This window comes from Takifugu rubripes, chromosome 22 (genome assembly GCF_901000725.2).
Source record: "Takifugu rubripes chromosome 22, fTakRub1.2, whole genome shotgun sequence".
Lineage (NCBI taxonomy): Eukaryota > Metazoa > Chordata > Actinopteri > Tetraodontiformes > Tetraodontidae > Takifugu > Takifugu rubripes.
Window position 1 is genome coordinate 14613408 of NC_042306.1, and position 8543 is coordinate 14621950.

At 51.2% G+C, this 8543-nt stretch overlaps 1 long non-coding RNA gene across 1 annotated transcript; it reads right to left on the reverse strand.

Moving 5' to 3' along the window:
• Positions 1–3891: 3891 nt before the first annotated feature.
• On the reverse strand, positions 3892–8339 carry LOC115247985 (uncharacterized). The gene is made up of 4 exons (XR_003887024.1): positions 7995–8339; positions 6044–6129; positions 4891–5222; positions 3892–4767 (listed from the first exon to the last, which is right to left on the reverse strand). It is a non-coding gene; the product is annotated as an uncharacterized lncRNA (long non-coding RNA).
• Positions 8340–8543: the final 204 nt, after the last annotated feature.

Genomic DNA, 8543 nt, shown 5'->3' on the forward strand with positions numbered 1-8543 from the left:
CCTCCGAACCCAGCTGGTCCCCCACCAACACAGGAACTGGTCTGAGGCCCTGGGGTCACAGGTGTCAAAGATCACGTGGACAGATGACCGACAGTCTGCTGGCGTGAGTTTTAATACGTTCATGAAGCCCTGATTAAGGATTGCTGCTGTAAAAGCACCGCCGCGGAGCTCCAGCAGGGGGCGCCCCGACACAACCGGACCCTCAGGCTGTGTAATAACCTTTGCAGTGACTCGCACGTCTCCACAGCCCGAGACCTCTCAAATTACCATCACACCTCAAATTACAGCAGCAGCAGCGGTGATTTTAATTTTCCTGGGAAACTTTAACGCACGAGTGTTTATTTAACTGCATATTAACACCAACTGTGGAGGTTCTGGACGCCGTCCAGCGTCCCACTGTGGCTGGAAGGAGACTCTGTGAACACGTCCATGAATTTTGAGTGTTTCTCTCTTTTTTTCCCCGTGTGAGACGGAGCCTGAACGGTGCCTCCGAGCACAGGCGCTCTGAATGTTATCAGCCTGCAGACCGAGGCCGAACTGCCACAATGGCTGCACGTTCAGAGGCGTTCAAACATGAAAACATTTCCTTTCGGCCAGGTTTTTATAGGTCCATGATGTCGCTTGGTGCAGATAACTGTGGCCATAATGAACTCAAATGTTTCCGCTCCCTCTCACTGCAATATAATTTAATAGCCGTGCTGGCAATTGAACCGCTCCGCTAGGTGTCACATGCTAATGTGTCTTAATTGCGCATTAGAATTAAGGTTTTAGGCCTTTATGTGTTAAAAACCGATGTAAATTGAAGAGGCTAATGCAGACGCTTTAATCTAATTTATGCTACACTGAGAATCTGCTGGATTAGGGCTCATTGATGCCCCTTTAACAGAGAACAGACATATTTTGCCTCCTCTGGGTTCAGTCAGCCCGTCATTAATGTCTTTCTGATGGGCTGAAGTCAACACAATTCAAAAAGACTAATTAAAATGCTCATCTCTCTCCGCTCATCCTTAACGTGCTGGTCGGATCATTACGGGCCGGAACGCTCAGAAGCGACTCAGAGCGACGAGAAGTTTGAACTCAGCAACACTTTATGACTGCGACATCTGATAAATCCCATCTGAAGGTGTCACGGAGACCTGAAGAGGGAGCGGAGAGCTGGGGGGGAAACGGCGTACATTTCTGACCTTTTGCACAAACACACGCTGACCTATGGAGACGTGGAGGAGTTCTCGCTGGACCGGCCCCTCTCTGCTGACCTTTCCACCCTTTCCTCCTGGCTTGTTTGGAGAATTTGATCTAAATCTTGAACCCGGGAGCTTCCTCCACCAACATCTGCTGGCAGCTCTGAGCTGCCGTCAGCTCCATTGTGACGCTGCGTTTATGACGACGTGGACGATCATGGAAGCAGGAGGAGACGTTCCAGGGAGAACCGAGAACATCAACAGGTCACGGAGGGAGGAGAACCCCGGAATCTGTATGTTTACATGAGACAGATTAACTGACATGAACATTGGTGGACGATAACCAGCAGAGCTGTTGGGGATGACCTCACCAACGTCCTGAGAGGTGCATTCTGGGGGATCTTACGTTCTTTCTATGCAATAATTAGCAACAGCGGACGGGGGGCAGGTCTGGAGCCCGCCACCAGGGGGCAGTGGAGGCGCTTCGGTCTCAGGAGCTCAGGATTTGTTTTCTTCAAACAGCCTTTAAAGAAGAGTAAAGAGTTCCTGCAACATTTATCTGCACGTTTGACATTTCAGACTCATGACATTTCCATCAGCTTCTGAAGCCACAGATTCACAGGGATCGGCTGCATCTGGAGAGAAACCTGTCAATCCAACACACACACACACACACACGCACGCACGCACGCACGCACGCACGCACGCACACACACACACACACACACACACACACACACACACACACACACATTAAGAGGTCCAGGAAACCAGAGTATCAAACTTTCCCTGGATTCCAGGTCTGGAAAACCTCGCTCTGATCAGCATTAATGACTGAAAACAAGTCTGCCAATCTTGAACGGCACCAGTCTGACACCAGCAGACCTGGTCTCCAGTCTCTGAACTGGTTTCCTGGTTTCCATCCCAGTCAGTCAGGTCCTCCCTGACGGGTCTCTCTCCAAAGCAACCGCCAGAGCGGCAACATCAGCACCACAAGAGACAAGAAGAGACATAATGGAACATTCCGAAAGCTTTTCTCAACTAAATCACCATTTATTAGCTCATTTTCGAGCGAGCCCTCGTTAAAAGAAACAACTTCTTCTTTCTACTGACAACAAGAGTCAAACGAGGAGTTCCAGGTGGACGCGGCTCAACCCGGACAGGCTCTGATCATCTCGCTGATTTTCCATTTGGCTTCCTCCTGGTCCTCCTGAGCATGGTGTTCCTGGAGGGGGAGCATAATTCAGCATCCTAATAAAGTATCCAGCTGCTAACGGCTAATATAATCAGCTGTTCTCACCGTGGGCTGCAGCATCTCTAATGAAATCAGGGCTCACGTGACTCGCTGCAACGCTCATTAAGGAACTTGCTCTTTTATCGTGTTTGGACAAATATATATTAACTGGAGCCCCCCCAGCCTCGTGCACGGTCCCATCAGTCACTACAGGGAACATATACATGACCCCCCCACCTCTCTCACACACACACACACACACGCTCATGCTGGTTTTCATTTCAGCTCTCACAGCAGGCGTAAAGAGCAGCGTCCCAGTTTAATGCTGGGCTCATTTCCCAGGTCGAGGGTTTATTGATTGATATAAGCTACAATTACATAAGTGGCCTCGCGTATCCTCATGCTAGTTATGACTGTAATCCCTTTATTCTGCCCTCTGTGACCCCCGATGGAGCCCCGGGGGCTCACCTCTTCCTTCTGACAGGGCGATATTAAAGTCCTGACCAGTGATTTCGACGTGTCGGAGCCACCAGAGTCGCTCTGCTGTGACAGCACGATGCTCTGATGCTCTGATGCTCTGATGCTACGGAGCAAAGGTTGCTCAGCATGGAGAACCAACAATATCAGATCCAAACGTCCGGGAACCGATGAGAGAAGGATTTCAATACATCATTTCAGGAGTTGTTTTATATATTGTTCTGAACGGAACCTCACATGAAGTTGATGCAGAAAACTCCTCACATTATTATTATGATTATGATTGCTGTTGTTTTGTGTGAACTGGACAATGAACGTCTGTGTTCGTGACAGGAAGTGGCAGCTGGAAGTGGCAGCAGGAAGTGGCAGCAAGAAGTGGCAGCAGGAAGTGGAAACAGAAAGTGGCAGCAGGAAGGGCAGCAGGAAGTGGAAACAGGAAGTGGCAGCAAGAAGTGGCAGCAGGAAGTGGAAACAGGAAGCGGCAGCAAGAAGTGGCAGCAGGAAGTGGAAACAGGAAGTGGCAGCAAGAAGTGGCAGCAGGAAGTGGAAACAGGAAGCGGCAGCAAGAAGTGGCAGCAGGAAGTGGAAACAGGAAGTGGCAGTAGGAAGTGGCAGCAGGAAGTGGCAGCAAGAAGTGGCAGCGGGAAGTGGCAGCGGGAAGTGGAAACAGGAAGTGGCAGTAGGAAGTGGCAGCAGGAAGTGGCAGCAAGAAGTGGCAGTGGGAAGCGGCAGCAGGAAGTGGTAGCAGGAAGTGGCAGCAAGAAATGGCAGCAGGAAGTGGAAACAGGAAGTGGCAGCAGCAAGTGGCAGCAAGAAGTGGCAGCAGGAAGCAGCAGCAGGAAGTGGCAGTGGGAAGTGGAAACAGGAAGCGGCAGCAGGAAGCAGCAGCAGGAAGTGGCAGCAGGAAGTGGAAACAGGAAGCGGCAGCAGAAAGTGGCAGCAAGAAGCGGCAGCAGGAAGCGGCAGCAGGAAGCGGCAGCAGGAAGCAGCCCTCTTTGAGGCATTTCTGTGCATTGACTGGAACGTTCCAACAGCAGCAATGGTCCAAATCCCAGATTTAAAGAGTTCCGTCTCATTTTAGATGCTGTGAGTGTTTCAAACCGCTGACTTTGATGCAACTCTCTGAAACACATGTGGGGAAGGAGCCAAACCAAAGAGGCAGAGATGGAAATGACTCAAAGACCAAATGTTTCCACACAGTGGAAATGACTCAGGCAGAAAGTGTGATCCAACGTGGAGGTCCAAGTTTGATAGTTTGAGACGGGCTTAATAAATTAGGGACCCGTGTCTGGTGTCGGGCTAGCATTAGCTGACTGGTCCAAGCAGAAGTCAGAGCCTAATCCAATAAATATGTCAGTGGAACTCTGACAAGTTAGAGGGTTTGAGAAGCTGCCATAAGATCCAGCACCAGAACCATTTTGGTTTGGGACGGAGATTCCTGCACTTGTTTTCCGCGTCAGCACTTCCCGATATCCAAATATTTCACATCTGATCAAAAACCAAACCTGCCGCTCCAGCTCCGCTCAGAACCACGAGAACCTCTCAGAAGGTTGCGTGTTTGATGCCTGCGTGAGCGAAATAAACAGAGTCACACCACGGGGGCGACGCCTGGGCACCGAGGAGGGTCCTCCGGGGCCCCGCCGCCATGCTGGTGGTGCTGGAGGTAAGATTAGCCAGTGGTGGGTTTGGTGGATGAGCCTTCAGCTGGGGGGGTGGGTCCAAAGGATTAAACACCTCAGACCTTCTTATTCAGGTCAAAATGAGGCGCCAACATTTAATCCACAGGTGCAACTGTGCGAAACCCAGCGAAGAGACCAAATCGGACTCCTGGGGACGGAAGGGAAGGAAAACCTTCTTCTCTTCTTTCCATTTGCTCTGCAGGTTAAAAACAAATGAGCTCATTTCAACATGGAGTTTCCTCAGGGAAGAAAAAAAAACACTTTTTTTTTTAGCTTTGGGTCCCCACAAAGATTGTTGATTTGCGCTTTAATCTCACACCTGTGATGCGCTCACGGTGGGGGTGGCGAGCGGGGATTAGCCCGTGCTGCGGGCTGGCCCGAGAGCCGCCGCCGCTCTGTAAACAGTCGTCAGGACGGATGAGTTTGGGCTGGAAGCCTCTGCTGGCTGAGCTCGCTGTTATTGTCCTGGATGAATGGGGACGCTCAAACGCTCCAAACGCTCGCTCACACACCCTGATGAGTCACGCCGCGCCGCCGGTTGGTTGCTGGACTTGCCGCCACACTGGGGGGAACTCTGAGTCAGGCAGATGTGCCCAAAAAGGCACGTGGGGCCACACGTGCGCTGGGAGACGGGCCCACGTCGGCTGCACCCTGTTGCAACAGCAGACATAATTTTAGACCTGCCAGCGTCAGCGTGGCGAGTAGGAACGCATACTGAGCGTTTACAGGAGGGAGGAAGGAGAAGCGCTGAGGCCGGAGGAAATAGATCCGATAATTATCCGCTGAAAATAACACGTGAGACAGGCCCAGATCGAGAGGAACTCCCCAACGTTCCTCACAAACAAACAGCTCTAAAACACTTCACCACCAAATACAACCACCGCGAAATAGCTGAAGACGTGACGTAAACGTGACCTGAAACACAACAATCGACGTCCAGCCGTCCCTGCACGTCCAAACTTTCCTCCCTCCGACCGGTCATGGAGCACAATTAACTTCTTAACTCCCTCTAATAAATATTTATTAGCCGAGCTTGTTGTCATTCACTTCAGAATGATTTCAATCGAATTAGCATAATTAAACATTATCTACGGTGAAGCTGGTGGACGAGCGTCCCCGCGAGACTCTGCAGCCATGTTTGCACGTGTGTCGGCGGCATGATGGATAATATAATTATGTTGGGGAGACAGTGGGAGCCCTGCGGTATTGTTATTAATGTGGGCTGTTAATAACGACACCCCCTACATGAACAGGCATGTCTGCAGGACGTGAGAGAGAAACCTCCTCGGTGTGTGTGGGTGTGTGGATATATTTTGGGTGTGTGTTCACGTGCGCTTCAGTCTTGTATCAATAAGCCATCAAACGCTTGATTCCTGACATCAGACGTGTTCCTGCTGCTGTAATTAAGCCGTGTTGGACCTGTTTAGTCTTGATTACCTGCTCGCTGTCCTCTGTCTCCTCTCATAACTGACCTCTGTCTGTAGCCACGCTTTTATCTGCTGACATCCGGGTTTTCTCCCAGGACGTCGAACACGCAGCAGAACGGCAGATTGAGGAGCTAAAAAAAAGAAGCAGATTATCGAACAGAAGTCGTCATTATTTCACCTCTTAAATGAAGCCAGCGGTGACGGGGGGCCAGCAGTGACGGGGGGCCAGCAGTGACGGGGGGCCAGCAGTGACGGGGGGTCAGCAGTGACGGGGGGTCACCAGCGGGGGCGACAGAGGGCGCAGCCCTGGTCTGGTCCTGAAGAGCAACAGGGCCCCAAACCACTGCAGATACGCGGGAATGTTCCTCTGACACCACATCTCACCACTGCTAGCGGCTAACTGCAGGGCTCCACAGCTGTCAATCAAACGCAACATTTCCTGATTAAAATCTGGCCACACCCCCACAAAGTGATGGTTAAAGGCTAATTTTGTCTAACTAACAGGATCGACTGACAGCGTCTGCTGGGCGGCGTCACCTCCCACCAGCATTCTCTACTGGTGGCCCTGCTTTGGCGTGGTGGGTCCCACCACTTTCATCCTCCACATTTCCTCTGTTTCTTCCTCAAAGCGCGCATAAGCGGATGCGTGCACGTGAGCGTGTGTCTCTTTGGAGATATAAGTGATGGCTTGAATTTCACACGGATCATTTCTCACTGTCAGTAATGCACAGAAGCTCTCAGGCCTGATGGCTAACATGGTTACTTATTATGCCCTTCCATGAGGGAGGAAATGAGATTAAAAGTTGCCCTTTTACATTTTATAAAACGGCAGGCGGGCGCACGGCGGCCGTGGCAGCTCTGCGGAGTGGAGCTCATAATCCATCTTGATCTCATTAGGACAGCATGTCTGTTTTTCTGTTTTTCTTTTTCACTAAAATGTTCCTTTTGAGTTGCTGCCACAGGAATGCAGGGAGGTTTCTCTGGTCCAGACCAGGGATCCACACTTTGAGCTGAGTAAGCAGAGAGGGAGCAGGAGCCGGAGGGCCGGAGGGACGGGGAACGGGGAGGGACGGGGAACGGGGAGGGACGGGGAACGGGGAGGGACGGAGGGACGGAGGGCTGGAGGGACTGGGAACGTGGAGGGACGGAGGGCTGGAGGGACGGGGAACGGGATGGGACTGGGAACAGGGAGGGACGGGGACGAGGGACGGGACACTAGTTTAGGAAACAGGAAAATATCAAATGGAGACCATCCATCCATCCTCTACCGCTTATCCGGGTCAGGTCGCGGGGGCAGCAGCCTAAGAAGAGAAGCCCAGACTTATGACTCTCCAACGTGTCCTGGGTCTTCCCGGGGGGTCTCCTACCGGAGGGACATGCCCTGAACACCTCACCAGGGGGAAATGGAAATGGAAAAAATGGAATCCATCATTTCTAACCTCTCTTCCCAAAAGAGGAGGAGGATGAGTGACGGGGGAGGAAAGAATGAACAGGGAGAATATGAGCGAGGTGAAGCTGAGGCCACGTAGAAGTGGCGAGATGCTGCAGCCCGATAGTGGGACAAAGAATGATGGTGAGACAAAGAGACGGGGGCTTTTACGTCCGGATTAAGCTGGAAGCAGCTCGCCAGGATCCGGCATGACGACCTGTCAGGCTCCTCACTCCGAGCCTCCGGAGTTTCCATTCACGCCTCGTCTGTGGCTGTTGCGTAACGCGTCGGCACGCCAGAACTGCGGCCTCGACGGAGAGGTTTTGGCACGCTGGGGGGCACCACAGTCCTGGAGAGGGTTCCTGAGCCCCCCCCCCCCCCCCCCCCAGAGCACAAAGGCCTCTTCTCTTATTTCTCAAGATGACTCGAATAAAAATGAGTGTTTGATGAGTTTTGTTGGAGTTTAAAGTCAACAGTCAGAAGCTCCGTTAGGCCTCCTGTAACAAACGCCTCGGTCAGGTTCATTACCCGTGTAGCCCGCTTTATTGGTTTCTATGGCAACATCACCTCAGCTCAGGTCTGTTCATCGTCCCCAAGGTCTGACAGCCATCGATCGTCCTCGCTGTGGAAGCGTGTCCACCGACCAAGACTTCTATTTCCTCGCTTTGAGTTGTTTCACCTGATGCTCTACAGCGTTCTGAACGTTTCGCCTGATTATAAAAGCGTCGAGCACGAACATGCACGTTTATTTTCTGAAATGAGAGTTGCTGCCGATTAAAGATGAAGGCGAAGGATTCTATACTTTTATCTTCAGCATATTCAAAATATGTGACCTCCTATTTTTGAGCTAATTCAGAGGATTAGCATGGAGATAGCATATTAGCCGCTGAGGCTACTTTAAATTTCCAATTCCCCCCAAAAAACACTATATATGGTGTTAAATCTGCAGGAAACTAACACAAATGCACCTTTTAAGGTTTTTGTAGTTGTAAACATGCGACTCCAGCCAGCTGCTGCTTAGATAAACACAGTATTTATACTGGCAATTTTACTGGAATGATTGACTTCAAGTCAGAGCATGGACTTGTTCTGAGGGTAAACATCTGCAGCAGCAGC